The sequence below is a fragment of the Nicotiana tabacum genome, chromosome 18, assembly GCF_000715075.1.
Source record: "Nicotiana tabacum cultivar K326 chromosome 18, ASM71507v2, whole genome shotgun sequence".
NCBI lineage: Eukaryota > Viridiplantae > Streptophyta > Magnoliopsida > Solanales > Solanaceae > Nicotiana > Nicotiana tabacum.
This window is the reverse complement of record NC_134097.1, coordinates 78,774,790-78,782,926: the sequence shown is the minus strand read 5'-3', so window position 1 is coordinate 78,782,926 and position 8,137 is coordinate 78,774,790.

The window sequence follows — 8,137 nt, the reverse complement described above, 5'->3', positions numbered from 1 at the left end:
TATATAAATAGAGAAGAAGAGTAGTTAGTTGCATATTATGTACGCTGACTTTAATTTTAAGCCGAGTAACCGTACGTGTAGCTTACTCTTAAAGCTACTCCGTTCTCCCTCTCCCATATCATCCCCAAAATTAACTAACCGAACAAAATTATCCTAATACAATTTGGTATTATCTTTTTTGTTTGGTTGTCATTTCCATTATTCATATAATTAATGCAGTTTTAATTTGTATCAGTATTAACTTATACTTGATATAATACGGGATAACTAATACTAATATGGAATTTTGTTTCACGCTTACTGTGAATAATAACAATGAAGGATTGTCATATGACGAATAAGTCATATAATTCATTCAAAAGTCAAATGAGTTTCTCTGTTACTACATTTTTTTATGTCTTTTAAATATTTTAAATATTTATTTATTGTAACTTATAGTATTTTTTATGTAGTTTTTAAATATGTAAATTTTATTTTAAAAAACTTAAAAGATTTTATGTCTAATTTTACGGTCAAAATTGAGAACTTTGACTCTCGATATCCCAATTGTATCAAATAAATTAGGACGGAGGGAATAATACACTAATTGTTATGGCGTGAATACTTGCTTTAAGGACGAATTCTTTGTTAAATGCTTCTATGTCTATATTGAAAGAATTAGTCAAGCCAAAGAGGTAAAAAAAAAACAAGAAGGGGTTTTTATTATTTGGATTATTATTTATTAACTTAGTTCCTCCAATAAAAGATTTTATTATTTTCGTAGAGGAGTTTAGGAGTATTTTTTTTTTTCCAATCCCTCCAATCAAACAATCTCGTAGGTGTTGTTAGTATAAATATAAATTAATTATAACCAAGTATAAATATAAATTAATTATAACCAAGTATAAATATAAATTAATTATAACCAATGCATTACAATAAGATTCTTTTCATAATTATGTTAGTTTAAATTGTGTATTAACTTTTTAAACCTTACAAAAATCACTTAATATAACAAAACGAGTTTATGAAGCACGCGACCTTTGATTGCGCAACCGACTTCATATTCGAAGAATTGAATTCGCCCCAATTTCAAATTGCGCTACACTTTCTTCTTAGACCAGCTGACACACTCTACTCTCCCCTTTCTATTTGCCGGCCAAATCAAGTTGTAAGTTACCGTCTTTGTCGTCTTCGAATGTGCTTTAATGGTAAAATAGGAATTCTGAATCGATTGCTTTGTGTCTGCTCATACTGCATAAAATTGTTTTCACCATGTGATAATGGCTTCTAACTTGTTAAGTTGTACTAATTAGCTTTTAAGTGCTACCAATTACTGGTACTTTAGCACAAATTACTGTATCCACAATTCCACATGGCTTGACTTTAGGTTAGTATATTAGAGAACTAGATCTTTAATTTTTCTGATAATTAAACTATAAATGTCTTGTTTGCCTATATTATAAATTATTAGAGAGTGGACAAGTTTATCTGAGGGAAGTGTTACAGATTCCTGTTTCTTTTCTTTGCTCATATGCCATTGTTTTAAATACTCCTTAAGTATAATTCTCTCTATCCATATGCCTCGAGTTAAAATTATCAGTCTTGACTTTGCAGCCAAATAAAAAACTAAGAGCAACTATCTTGATAACCTGGATGGTCCTTGATATGATTAATTGGCAGTACGCTGCTAGTTCATTGCCAAATTGTGCTTTTTTGTGCTAGTATAAATTGCATACGTCTATACTGTCCTAGAATTTGGACTTGAGAAGTATGAAAGAGTTTGTATCTTTGTTTCTTTCTTCACTATGTTTAACTTTAAGCTTAAAGGTTGCTAATATGACATGAAAGAAACTGTGGGCTAGGTGGGACATGAGTGATTTGCTAATAGTATCCACCATTTGGTATGTCTAGATTGATCATCGATTGAGTTGTGTCCCAAACGTATTAAGTATGGAATATTTATGAGTTCTTGGGAAAAGGTTACAAATATCAAGGTCATCTGGCACATCCTTTCCAGATAATTTGATTTCAAAGTCTTATTATGTCAAATCTAAGCAGTTTGATATCATTGTTTACAGCTTAAGCGCAAAATTGGTATATTTGACGGAAGGTTAATATATTACCAAAACGGATAATTAGGACCTCTACATTAGGGATTGGTGAAGTATTATCTATGGTATGTCTTATAATTTTGTAAAACTTCTTTGTTTAGATATCATTGTTTTAGGTACCTTGAGTATAATCCAGTCTATCTGCATGCCTTAAGGTTAATATATTAGAGAACTAGATATTGTGGGGTCCATCCTATTCAACAATGCCTATAAAATAAATCCTTTGCTGGAAACTCTTTCTTGGAGCCAAAGTTTGAAAATAAGTGGAGGAGATTAATACATTTCCTGTAGCATTTTTGGAAGCTACGTATTTTGCTCCTATAAATGGAGGAGCTCTCTCACTTCTTCAAACACACCAAAAAGCATAGAGAAGTAACAGAAGTTAGAGAGAGTAATTCACAGATCGTAGTCTGTGAAATAAACTAGTGAGTGGTAGTAATATTGTAGTGAGGTATTTTAAATAAAGAGTGTTATTTCTTTCAAAGTTGTAGTAGTCTCTTGACACTACTAAGTTGTAATATTATAGTGATAATATTACTCCGCTCGGGTATTGTATTTTACCCTGTTAAAAAATTTGGTGTCTTTGTTACTCTCTTATGTTATTGTTATTTATCGTGGATATTATTCCTGGGCGGAATATTATTTTTCCAATAACGTGGTATCAGAGCGATGGCAAATAATGGTCTGCTTTATTTTCGGTATCCCCGTCTCATAAAAGATAATTATGAGAAATGGTGTCTACGCATGAAAGTCATCCTTGGCTCCCAGGATGTGTGGGAAATCGTAGACAGAGGGTATGTAAAACCCGATAATGAGGAAGCACTGCCTCAAAATGAAAAAGATGTCTTGGCAAAGACAAGGAAGAAGGATCAACAAGCTCTCCCGCTCATCCACCAATGTTTGGATGATGCCATGTTTGAGAAGGTGGCAGATGCTACCACCTCAAAGGAAGCTTGGGAGATTTTACAAAATTCTCTCCAAGGAGTTGACAAGATGAGGAAGGTAAAACTTCAAACTCTAAGAGCTGATTTTGAAGTTTTAAAAATGAAAGTTCCAAATGCATTTCGGATTATTGTTCAAAAGTGAAGGCTATTGTGAATCAATTAACAAGATACGGGGAGGACATAGAAGATGTCCGTGTGGTAGAAAAGATCCTTCGCACGTTAACACCTAAATTTAATTTTGTGGTGTGTACTATTGAGAAGTCTAAAGATTTAGACTTTATTATGATGGAGCAATTGGAGGGTTCTTTACAGGCCCACGAAGAAAAGATCAAAAGGGGACAAGAAAACTTCTTAAAACTCAGGCATCCTTCAAGGATTATGGAGGTAAAAAGACCAATCGAGGAAATGGACGGGGACGAGGTTGTGGTTGTCATGGAAGAGGAAGAAGTAATAGTGACATCTTCAACAAATGAAGTTAAAATCCACCAAATGTTCAGAGGTCGTGGTCGTGAACAAAGAGGAGGAAGATGACGTGGTTACTACCAAGAAAATAATGGACAAAGGTATGACAAATAGAAAATTGAGTGTTATAATTATCATAAATTTGGCCATTACTCTTGGGAATGTTGTAGCAACGTTGAAGAAAAAGCTAACCTTGTTGACAACAAGAAAGAAGAAGATGAGTCAACGTTGTTGCTGGCACTCAAGGAAGAAGACAAGGATGATTGTAGCTCGTGGTATTTGGACAATGGAGCAAGCAATCATATGTGTGTATGCAAAGAGAAGTTTGTGGAGATCAATAAAACTGTAAAAAGTAGTGTGTCGTTTGGAGATACCTCAAAGATTCAAATTGAAGGGATATGTACGATTCTGATCTCCTGTAAAAATGGTGACCACAAGTTAATTTAAGATGTTTATTATGTCCCAAAATTAAAATGTAATATTTTGAGTTTGGGACAACTTCTTGAAAAGGGATATGATATTCGCATGAAAAATATGCATCTTTGGCTTAGAGATTCAAGTGGGATTCTAATTGCTAAAGTGAATATGGCAAATAATAGATTATTTTCTCTGAATCTTAAGACAATTGATGCAAAGTGTTTGAAGGCTAATGTGCAAAATTTTAAAGTGATTGTGGAAAAAGAAAGTGACTATGAAATAAAAGCTTTAAGGTCCGACAGAGAAGGCGAATTCACTTTAAAAGAATTTAATAACTTTTGTCAGTCTCATGGAATTCGTCGCCCGCTAACGGTACCTTATTCACCCCAACAAAATAGAGTTGCAGAGAGAAAGAATCGATCGATTCTTAATATTGCTAGATGTATGTTGAAAGCTAAAAGTATGCCCAAGGAATTTTGGGCCGAAGCTGTTTCTTGTGCAGTTTATTTGAACAACAGGTCTCCAACAAGAAATGTTAGAGATCAAACCCCTCAAAAAGCATGGAGTGGAATAAATCCAAGTGTTAAGCACTTGAGAATTATTGGGAGCATAGCCTATGCTCATATACCACATCAAGGGAGAGTGAAGCTTTACGATCGAAGTGTCAAACATGTGTTTGTTGGCTATGATACGAGTTCAAAAAGCTACAAGCTATATAACCCAAGTAGCGGCAAAGTGGTGGTAAGTCACGATGTTGAATTTGATGAAAAATTGGCATGGAATTGGGAAGCTCAGGAAGAAACTTCATATGATATTCTTCCATACTTTGGTGATGAAGAAGAACTAGAGACCATGGAATCTATGCAGGATACAACTCCACCTCCTTCTCCAACCAATGTTGCATATCCTTTTTCTCAAGAAAGTTCAAATGAACAGTCGCAAAGAACGAGAAGTATTCAAGAGCTCTATGAGGACACAAAAGAAGTTACTAATTTTGATTTTTTATGTTGTCTCTTTGCTGATAGTGAACCAATGAACTTTGATGAAGCTGTTACAAACAAAAGGTGGAGACAAGCCATGGAGGAGGAGATCGAGTCAATAGAGAAGAACAACACTTAGAAGTTAACAACTCTTCCCAAGGGACAACGAGCAATTGGAGTGACATGTATATACAAGACAAAGAAGAATGTTGATGGAGAAGTAGAGAGATACAAAGCACGACTTGTGGCTAAAGGCTACAAGCAAATGCAAGGCATTGACAATGAAGAAATCTATGCACCTGTTGCCCGCAAGGAGACGATTCGTTTGCTGATCTCTCTGGCGGCACAAATAAAGTGGAAGATCCATCAATTAGATGACAAGTCAGCCTTTTTGAATGGATAACTTGAAGAAGAAGTCCATGTTGAACAACCATTGAGCTTTGTGGTCAAAAATCATGAAGATAAAGTGTTACGGTTGAAGAAAGCTTTATATGGATTAAAGCAAGCCCCACGGGCATGGAATAGTTGCATCGACAAGTATTTTCAAGATAATGGGTTTACTCGTTGTCTCCATGAATATTCTCTTTATCTTAAAGTTCATACTAATGGAGATATCTTGCTTGTTTGTCTTTATGTTGATGATCTTATCTTCACGGGTAATAACTCAAGTTTGTTTGAAGCTTTTAAGAAAGATATATCCTGTGAGTTCGAGATGACAGACGTAGAGCTCATGTCATACTACTTGGTCTTAGAAGTGAAGTAGATGGATGATGGAATTTTTATCTCTCAAGAAAGCTATACAAAAGAGATATTGAAGAAGTTCAACATGCTCGATTGCAACCCCGTGAACACGCCGATGGAGAGTGGGACAAAATTGTCCAAGTTTGATGAAGGAGAAAAAGTGGATCCCACATTTTTTAAAAGTTTTGTGGGAAGTTTGAGGTACTTGACTTGTACCATATCAGATATACTCTTTGTGGTTGGAGTAGTAAGCCGTTTCATGGAAGCTCCTACCTCAACTCATTTGAAAGTCGTTAGAAGAATTCTTTGTTACCTAAAAGCTGAATATGTAGTAGCAACATCCTGTACATGTCATGCGATTTGGCTGAGAAGATTATTGAAGGAGCTCAATTTACAACAGATTGAAGCTACAGAGATTTCTATTGACAACAAATTCGCACAAGAAGGATAAAGATACAAGGTATCACTTTATCATAGAATGCATTGCCAAGAAGGAAGTCGAGCTCAAATATGTGAAATTTCATGATCAAGTTGCGGTTATCTTTACAAAGCCTCTCAAGTTTGAAGATTTCAGAGATTGAGATCAAGATTTGGAATGATAAAGAAAAATCAAAATTAAGGGAGAGATTATGGGGTCCATCCTATTCAACAATAGGCATGTGCCTATAAAATAAAAACTTTTCTGGCAACTCTTTCTTGGAGACAAAGTTTGGAAATAAGTGAAGAAGATTAATACATCTCCTGTAGCATTCTTGGAGGCTACGTATTTTGCTCCTATAAATGGAGGAGCTTTCTCACTTCTTCAAACACACCAAAAAGCATAGAGAAGTAACAGAAGTTAGAGAGAGTAATCCAAAGATCGTGGTATGTGAAATAAATAGTGAGTGTGAGTAATATTGTTGTGGGGTATTTAAAATAAAGAGTGTTATGTTTTCGAATTTATAGTAGTCTCTTGACACTACTAAGTTGTAATATTATAGTGGTAATATTGATCCGCTCGGGTATTATATTTTATCCCACTAAAAGATCTGGTATCTTTGTTACTCTCTTGTGTTATTATTATTTATCGTGGATATTATTCCTAAGCAGGATATTATTTTCCCAACAGATACTTGATACCTCTAAAAATTATAGTAATTACTTTTTCGTTTACCACTAAATTATTGGAGGGTGGTCAAATCTTATCGGAGGGATGTCTTACAATTTTGCTAGATTTGTTTTTATATGGTCGTTTGCGCATATAAGACCCAATATAGTCCAGTGCTTCCTTGGACTCTACGCATAATTGGAGCTTAGTGTACCAGACTGCTAGTTGTTTTTGTATGGTGAAGGGCATTAAGAGTTATACATAAGAACATCGCATATAAATTTTGGTTCATATAACTGTGTGTCTTTTTTTTCTCTAGACTTGATTGTGAGACCGACATGACAAGAGAACAGTCAAAAAGAAGTTGCTCAATACTTACAATTTTGCTATTAATCTTAGAACTTCAAGTTTGATATAAGAAAGGCATAATTCTCTCGCTCTCTTTTTATGGGGGCAGTTAGAGTTGGTAGGGTGTTTGATAGAGAGCATGTTGCTCAACAACTGATCTTTGCTTGGTTGTAACAACAATGCGCCTGGCTCGCTTGAGTTTAATGTCCTCAGCAGCTCTGCCTTCTCAGTCACAATGGAGCAAGCTGCTTTGACCACTATAGAGAATTTACACCTAAGCAATAGTTCTAAATCTTGATCAATTGATTTCCCTTATTTGACTGGCTTAAAGGGAGGGAGTAAGGGAGGGACCGATACCATACATAGATTGGAATCCGTACATTTGTAGTCAAATCAAAATAGGTTTAATTTATCATGACAAAACCCTCCATGGTTCCTTGTATGATAAGTGTCACACCTCCTTTTTCCGCCCCGCGAGGGTACAGGAGTTTTTTCCAATTAAAGGACAATCGAAACGGAATTTGTTTGCTTATTTCAGAGTCGCCACTTGGGAATTTTATGGCGTCCCAAGTCACCGGTTTTAATCCCGAATCGAGGAAAATATGACTCTGTTTGTCATTCTGCGAGCCAGAAATCCGAGTAAGGAATTCTGTTAATTCGGGAGAAGGTGTTAGGCATTCCCGAATTCCGTGGTTCTAGCACGGTCGCTTAACCATTTTTATACTTGGCTTAATTATCTCGATTTACTAAATACATTTTTTTTTCTTGTTGCATGATTTTGTTACCGCTTTTGTTTAGATTGTTTACAATTATAGACCTTTCTTGAAAACGAATCACGCGTACGTATATTCGTATTATATATTTTTTATAAATGTAAAGAATCGTGTCACGCATACGTGTACACAATAAGATTGATAATATTTTTTATATTTTTATTATAAAAAAACTTATGTTCGAAATTGTGCTTAAAATAAAATTAAGAACATTCGTCACTCTTGTATGATTAAATAGTGAACTGCACATCTCGGGTTATATGAAATTAATTTAATATCCTCCGAAGAATCC